The sequence below is a fragment of the Pinus tabuliformis genome, chromosome 8, assembly GCF_031772625.1.
Source record: "Pinus tabuliformis cultivar Carrire ecotype Pingquan chromosome 8, CPIR1, whole genome shotgun sequence".
Taxonomy (NCBI): Eukaryota; Viridiplantae; Streptophyta; class Pinopsida; order Pinales; family Pinaceae; genus Pinus; species Pinus tabuliformis.
In genome coordinates, this window is record NC_142294.1 from 1,605,662,386 (window position 1) to 1,605,671,193 (window position 8,808).

Here is an 8,808-nt window from a genome sequence, read left to right on the forward strand (position 1 = left end):
CAATACAAGGGATCCAAACCGGGGCTAAATTAGATCCTATACCACGGGCCAAAACCATAGAATCAAGAACGGCGGGCTAAATACCACGAGCCAAAAATAAAAAACCCCACGTGAGCGCGCTTCTCTGCCTTGAAGTGAGTGAACTTGGGGGTTTGCACCTCATGAATGGGTAACCTGCGGGTATGAACGCACTTCCTAGCCGGCGTACCTGCGGGTCCGCACCTTTTGAACCATTCACCTGCGTACCTCTTAATTTCCAACATTTTGAGAGCCTGAACCGAGCATTGCTACTTGAGTGAGTTGTCATCAAGTACAACACCTGTAACATAGAGCCATACCAGAATCATAATGCCAACAGTTTGATTTTAATGATGTAGCTAAAAATCAAAGATAAAACCTATAACAGTTGAGGTTGAAGACTATAGGTACTGAGGAAAATCCTAAGATTGTAAAGTTCTCCAAGTCCTTACCTCCCAAAGAAAAACAGAAGTACATTGATCTACTAGAAGAATATTCTGATGTGTTTGCTTGGGCTTATGAAGATCTAAAGTCATATGATACTAGTATTATACAACATAATATTCCCATTAGAGAAGACAAAAAACCTTTCAAACATAAATTAAGGAGGGTAAATCCACTTTTGTTACCCTTGATAGAAAAGGAGGTAAAAAAACATTTTGATGCCAAAATCATTGTGCCTTTAAGATTTTCAAAGTGGGTGTCGAATCTAATGCCAACAAGCAAAAAGATCGGAGAAATAAGGCTATGTTTGGATTTTAGGAATCTGAACAAATTTTCTGTCAAGGATGACTACCCTCTACCTAAAATGGATCATATTTTACAGAAAGTAGTCGGTTCCACCAAAATTTATTTGTTGGATGGTTTTTCAGGATATAACCAAATTCTGGTACATCATGATGATCAACATAAAGAAACATTGACAACACCTTCCGGAACCTTTATATATGTGAAGATTCCCTTTGGCCTTATGAATGTAGGGGCCACTTTCTAGAGAGCAATGCATATTCTTTCACAGATCAAAAAGATAGATTTATTGTGCTTTATCTAGATGACATTATTGTATTTTCCAAAATAGATGAAGATCACCTACTTCACTTGAGGAAGGTTTTTGAGAAATGTAAGAAACATTGTATTTCCTTGAACCCCAAAAAGCCTCTCTTTGGTTTAAAGGAAGGAAAGCTACTTGGTCACATTATTTCAATATATGGTATCCGAATAGAGCCCCATAGAGTTGAAGCCATAATGAAGATTGATCCTCCCAGGAACAAAAAAAAAATAGTCTTTCCTTGGCAAGACCAATTTCCTGAGAAGATTCATCCCAAACCTAACCAATATTTTGAGAGCAATCACAAACATGATGAAAAACGATATTGAGATAAAATGGGTTAGTGGGGCTAAAAAATATTTTAGTGCAATGAAAGTAGCTTTGACATGTTCTCTTGTTTTAATTAGCCCTAATTTTACTAAAGAAATCACGATTTTCTCTTTGGAATCAGAACACACTACTGTAGCAGAACTGTTGCAGAAAAACGAGGGCCATGAACAATCTATAACATTATTTAGCAGATATTTAAGAGATGTCTCCTTGAAGTACAATATCATGGAAAAACAAGATTTTTCTTTGTTAAAGGCACTGAAGGACTTCAGAGTGTATATTATACACTTCTACATAATTGCTTTCGTTCCAAGTGTAGTAGTGAATATATCCCTACTTGGACTGATCCAAGGTGGGAAAAGAGGCAAATGGATTGTAGTAATTTTAGAATATGACATTGACATAAAGCCTACTAAACTCATCAAATGTCAAAGATTACGTAGGCTAATGGCTGAATCAAATTTCCATGCACTAGACATAAATTTTATAGCTACACTTGATGAACAGGAAGAGATGGTGACTCCACAAGTATGAGAATAATGTGTTACCTCTCCTTGGTATGCATATATTGTGTATGTTTTGCAGAATTTACAAGCTCATGCTCTTTTGACCAAAACCAAGGCTAGATTTCTAAAACAAAAAGGCTGTAAAGTTATGCATTTTTAATTAATATCTACATTGGAAGGATAGTGGAGGTATTTTTCTGAATTGTTTATTGAAGGATGAAGAAAACAAAGTCATGGAAGAATTTCATCAAGGGGACTGTGAAGGACATTTATATTGGAAATCCATTTCCAACAAAATCTTGAGAGATGGTTTTTACTAGTGTACCTTGTTTAGAGATGATCATAAAAAGTTTCAACTTGTCATCAATTTCAAATCTTTGAAGGCAAGACAATTTTCTTTCCCTTACCTTTAAAGCCCATTTAAGTGGAGTTGCCTTTATAATAATGGGGATTAGATTTTATTGGAGAAATTTGTCCAAGCTCTTCAACTCAACATAATTGGATTCTGAAAGCCACTGACTACTTCACCAAATGGATTGAGGCCATTCCAATGAAATAGGCTATGGATTTTGCAATCATTCAATTCTTAGAAGGTAATATTTTGTCAAGTTTTGGATGTCCACATAAAATCATTACTGACAATGCTGCTGCTTCCAAATAAAAGAAATTGAATGATTTCTGCCACATGTATCAAATAAATTTAGGATATTCTATTTCTTATTATCCTCAAGGGAATGGGTTAGCTGAGTCTTCTAATAAGACTTTATTCAACAATATAAAGAAGTTTTTACAGGAAAATAAGAAATCCTCGTAGAATAAGTTGATTAATTCTCTATGGGCTGATAGAATTAGCAATATAAAATCTATTGGAATGCCTCCTTCCCAATTAGTATATGGAATGGATGCAATTTTTCTCACCTCCCTAGGATTTACAGTGCTAAATTTATTGCAAGAAATATAAGTGGATCGAAATGATGTACAAATAAGGATAAATCAAATGATAAAATTGCAACAAACTAGGGAGGCAGTCGAAAACAAACCTTAGATAATTCAAGAAAAAATCAAGAAAATTCATGACAAAAGGACTAAAGTAGATGATCTTAAACTAGATGATCTCGTTCAAAGATGGGACTCCAAAAATGAAGAGGAATGTAAGCATGGAAAGTTTGATAGTCTATGGAAAGGACCTTATAAAATTGAAGCTTTTTGAGGTAACAATGCATTCTTGTTGAAGATTTCACTAGAGAAGGACCATTAGGAGGACCCTTCAATGGTAGACTACGCAACCACTATTTCACTCAAGGACAGATAATTTTTCATACGTGTCATTGTAAATATAATTTATTTTTTTTACAAGTGAGGGTGGCCGACATCAACAATTGAAGCCTATAGAGAAGGCCCTAAGCTTCTGATGAGTTGCTTCCAATATTTATAATAAAAGCAACTAATCAATTTAGTTATAGGACAAGAGCAAAGGACCATTACCCAATGGAAAAAGGTACTGATATATGGTGTTTCTGGTGCCTAACAAGGAGGATGCCATCCCCATTGGAGCCCCTGTTAGGGTCCTATAATTTATAGGATCAGTTGATGATTACCTCTTGATTTTTCTGCCATTGTATGAAATTTGATGTAGGTTAACCTGATAATGCAATATAAACCAAAGTAGAATACTATAACCTATTTCTACTATCAATTTGTGGAAGCTTAAAGATCAAGCTAAACAATATAACCAGAAGAAGAAGAATCAATGCACAATACACATGAAAATACTTTGGGGAAAGCCTCAGCTAAAAACCCCACTATCTGTATTATCATACAAGGTGGAAATACATAGGAATTATACAAAGCCTTAGCTCTCATGAGTCATAGCTAGCTAGCTCTCAGTACAATCCTCACAGATGCTCATTGGCAATCTAGGCTTCTCTACAGCCTTCCTCTCTACCCTCCAAGCTCCTATTTCCTTGCGTTGTTCCTTGTGGATGATTCTCCTGTTACCAAGTGTAACACTCTCTCACACACTGTTAGAACTACATAATCCTCGAGGAATGATGCCTTGAATGCATGCATGAAATTTCTTTATAAGAAAAAACATGCAACTAATTATACACTATCCTTGGCTTTAATCTAAAATGGGTCTTTCTCAGAATAGATATGCATGAGTTTCTGATGGGAGAATCTTCAGTTCACTAGAGTATACTAGTTGAGTGCATGCATGCATCAACTGACTCTTAACTCACCATTAGTTCCTCAAACAGTTCGGAACTAATTTAACTGCACTTAAATCAGTAAAATGAGTTAACTAATTACAACTCAAATATAACTCAATCTTATCTCCTTAATTTAAGGGATAACTGTTGCATGACTTCAAAAAGACTTCTAACTTGAATTTCTCTAACTAATTAATTCAAAATTAATTAATCAATTATTTCAAAATGAATTAATCAATTATTTCCAGGTAGCTATTAAGACTAAATTCGATTTTAATTCAAAATTTAATTCAAGGACAAATTAAATTGGAATATTCTTGTTGGCACATTTCAACACCCATGAGATGTTGTAAATTATTATTACATTCTGCAGATTATTTTCAAATGTTCAAAGAAAGAATAAAAATAAAGAAATAGAGAAAGAAAAAGGAAACAGAAATAAATGGGGGATAATATATATATATATATATATATATATATATATATATATATATATATATATATATATATATATATATATAGTGTGTGTGTATATATATATATATATATATATATATATATATATATATTAGTGAGAAAAAAACCCCTATAGTGAGCCAATCAAATATCTCTTTAAATTAAAAAATGTCAATTTCATATAGTTTTAAACCTTGGTTATAATGTATTATGTTATGAAATAGTACGACAAAGTTCATCTTTTGTTTTTGGTTAAATGGTGTGTTTAAAACGATGGCTCAGATTATTGTTGCCAAGATCTACAACGGAGGGATAATTTCACCCCCCCCCCCACATTCTTGATGGTTAACATAAAGGGGGGGGGGGGAAGGTTTCCGCCAAGACCACTTGGAGTGACGTGACAAGTCTTAGAGAATTTTGGGGGGTGCCCTCTCGAAACCACTTACCACGTGGAGCCCCCCCCACCCCCCCCGAAACACTGCCATCTCCGGCGAACTATCTGTTACCTTCACCTACACTCCTCTTGCCTATCTTGTCATCCACCACTCCACTCCCACCATCTGTCCTGCCACATCATCCCATCCACATTAACTAGCTATTCAACATTGAAATATTTACCACAAAATCTAATATTGAACGTTTCCATTTAAAGCTCTCATTGTTCATCTTTTTTCTCAATAAATTACCCCCACTTCATAATGTTAAAAACCCCCAGAAGCTTGCTATTTGTTTCTTTCACCACAACATTGATTCTGCAGATTGAAGATTGAGGTGCCATCAACTGTCAACATTATACAACAATTTTTCCTCCGCGAAGTCGACCAAATTTCACCCAGGTAACCTTGTTCTTTAGATTTTTTTCTATTAATCATTTTTCGATATTGTTTTTCCTCCTTCCTATTGTTCCATTTCCAAGATGTCGACACACAAAGGAAAGGGTAAAGTTCCAGAGCAAAATCCCATGTTTCCCCTATCATGTACTTAGATAAGTACCCTCTTATTGAAACCTAGTATAAAACTGTGGAGACCCAATGTGAATTCGACCTTTACAAACTTAAGAACTGGGAAAAGAAAAAATTCCTTGGAAAAAGTGATATTATGAAAGTTTTATAATAGCTTCTCCCTCAATTTATTTTCCCCCAAACTCACTCTTTTACTGGATTCTCCACTTGTTTCCATATCTGATACCTTCCAGGCCAAAAAGTTGTTATTTCTCAAAATAATGAAGTCATCTCCTCCATTTCCCATCGACAAATTTTCCAGGCCCTACAACTTGAATACCAGGTCTCCCAACATCCTTTCTCAATCGATGTATTGATGGAATTATACAAAAAGTTGACTTTTCCTCAGAGAGTGAAAATTTATGAATGTTTCCTTTCCGAAAATTTTGAATTACCCCAGACCAATCCCCCATACCTAGTCTCAATCTTCCCATAAATGTCCAAACAAGTAATTTCTATGGTAACCTGACTGCTTGGGTATTATAATGATCAATGGATAGATGAAACAATTATGGGATTTTGTCATTTTTTGCAGTTGGAAATTCCGTCCATTCTTTTCAATTATAGTAAATTTTTGTCCAATTCAATGCATGATAAATTTGTAAATTTCAAACCAGAAAGTGTTTTCAAATATCAGTCAGTATTGCTTTGTCTTATGTTATTTCATCAGTTAGATAAGTTAAATTTTCCTTACAGAAGATAGATAATGAGGTCAATCTGTTGTTAGTGATTCACTGGACTTATCTAGTTAGAAATAACTTAGAGGATTATATTTACATTTATTTTGTTGATAACTTTATACATACCTCATTAGCTTGCTTTGTAGTGATGTAATCTCGAGGATCTCACTAGAGTTAAAGATTTTTTTCACTTGTGAGAGCAATCAAAAGTTAGAAACTAGTATTTATACCATAATTATACTAAATTTAGAATATATGGATCAAAGTTACCTCCTCATAAGTTACTAGTGTTTGTACGAGTCAGAACATTTGCATTAGAATACACTAGAGAAATGTTGAACTTGGATGAGCTACACTTTGTGTCCTACAAAAGGAAAGCACAGTTCATGCTAAAGGCTCATACAGGTCCTTATATTATCAACACTAGAGCTAAAACAAAGTATGTGGAAGTTATTTTAAGTCATATGAAATTTAAGCCTAGTTTCTCTTGGTCTTATGATCCTCTGGGCATCACTTCAATATGTATATTGGAGCATAAGAGTATTTCTTATCCACATACACTAAGGCTCGAAAATGAATAGTATGCTAACCAAAGGAATGGACATAGGGAACTTTACAAGAAGCTGAAGAACAACTGATTAGTCAGTCATCCATGTAGGTGCCTATTTCGAAGGAAAAGGAGGTCCAAAGGGAGAGAGAGGTAATGTCCCATACTGGCTCTGAAACATAAGGTGCATAATTTCTTGTTTTTAAAAGAAGAAAGAAGGACCCAAACAATTATAAAAAAATGAGACCCTCAAGTTGATCCTCAGGTGATTACTATCCAAGATGAATCTAAAAAATAAAGAGATACACAATAGTCACCAACAATAGGTTTTATAGGAACTTCTCGCACCCCTTTTCCTCAAGCAGAAGAAAAGATTCAGTCACCTATTGTGGAAACAATAGTTCAGTATCCAATATCTTCTAGTTGTCAAATTTTAACTTAGCAGAGTATATTTTCAAGTTACAGGGAGTTAAAGTCGAAACATGAAGCTTTAAAGGCTTCAACTTACTAATAATTTTAGAAGAAGAAAATGAAAAAACAACACAAATTTCGCTTTGCACTCGACTCAGAGAAAGACAGTTCCAAATGGTCTTCATGAAACCTTTAGGGCCAACTATGAGGAGTGCTGAAGACTACAAAGCCTCCACTTTCTTGAAGAAATTTTGGTTATCAGTTTTCCTTATCACTCCATGCATTTAGTTTTAAATCCAAGCATGATAAAAATTTTAAAATCTCGAAATGATAATATTTTTTTGAAAACACAAATTTAGAGATTTTACAACTGCTGAAATTGCAAAAATAAAACACAACAAAATTATGACAGCCACACATAGAAAATAACACAGTGATTTTTGTCAATGTGACCCTGGAAAAACCCCCTACAACTCTCGGGGAAAATCAGTTTGAGAGCTCTTCTTTCTTTTTGAAAATGCTTTTACAGAGAAACTAAAATACACAGTAAAAATTCTAGCAACCACAAATTACAACTTACCTCGATTTCTGTGCTTGCACTCTGCCTCAAAAATCATGTCAATCAACAAACAGCCAAAACATAAATTTTTGCAGCGATAAAACAACATTAAATGTTGTATGTCCAACCTCGAAAAATTTTCCTAGAGCTTGTTGTCCCTCTTCCTCGATTTATATGCCTTTCTGCTGCTGTACGATTTTTCCTTGGGATGCGTGTCAATAAATGTTGTTGCAAAAATTCACTGAAATGTCTTCTTGTTGCTCTCCTTCACTTCCTCACTGCTCAGAAATTTTCTTCTTTCTCTCTCTTCTCTTTCTCTCAAATGCTCATGAAAGAATCAATGATCTTTTCCTCTTCTCTTCTCCTTTTATTCTCTATATGACCTTTTGGGTTACCCTAAGATCTAATGGCTGAGATTCATTTAGATCTAGGGATGAGAATAAATGTGCATTTAATTCTCACTTTCTATTTTTTAACTCGCCCACTTAAATAAACACCCACTTAGCCTTTTATTTCCATAATCACTTTTTCACTTTCTAATTCTTCATTCACTTTAATAAAGTCACTTTAAATTAGAATGTAACTTTACCACTTATAAAGTAACTTTTAAATTAAATTGACTTTACCACTTATAAAGTCACTTCAGGAGAAAAGTAAAAAATAAATTTGGACACTTTTCCCTAGTCCAAATATCAAAGACTTAGGGAACCACTTGTCCTCTAGTACCCAGATTTTAGCACTCCCTCTTACCCAGGAAAGTGTTCCTCACCACTCCCATCTTGTCTCTGAAGTATACATGCTTGCCGCATGGTAAGGCTTTGGTGAAAATGTTTCCTACCCACTCATTTGCGGAGATTTACTCAATCTTGACAGCTCCCTTTTGGACATAGTCTCTGATGAAGTTTTACATGATCTCAATATGCTTTGAGATCATAGTCACTGGTGGGAAAAGGTGATCTTGAAAACTTCCCCATAGCACATCCTCTGCATACATCAAGGTGATTAGAACTAAAATCTGGCACACCAGTGGTGATCTCTCGTA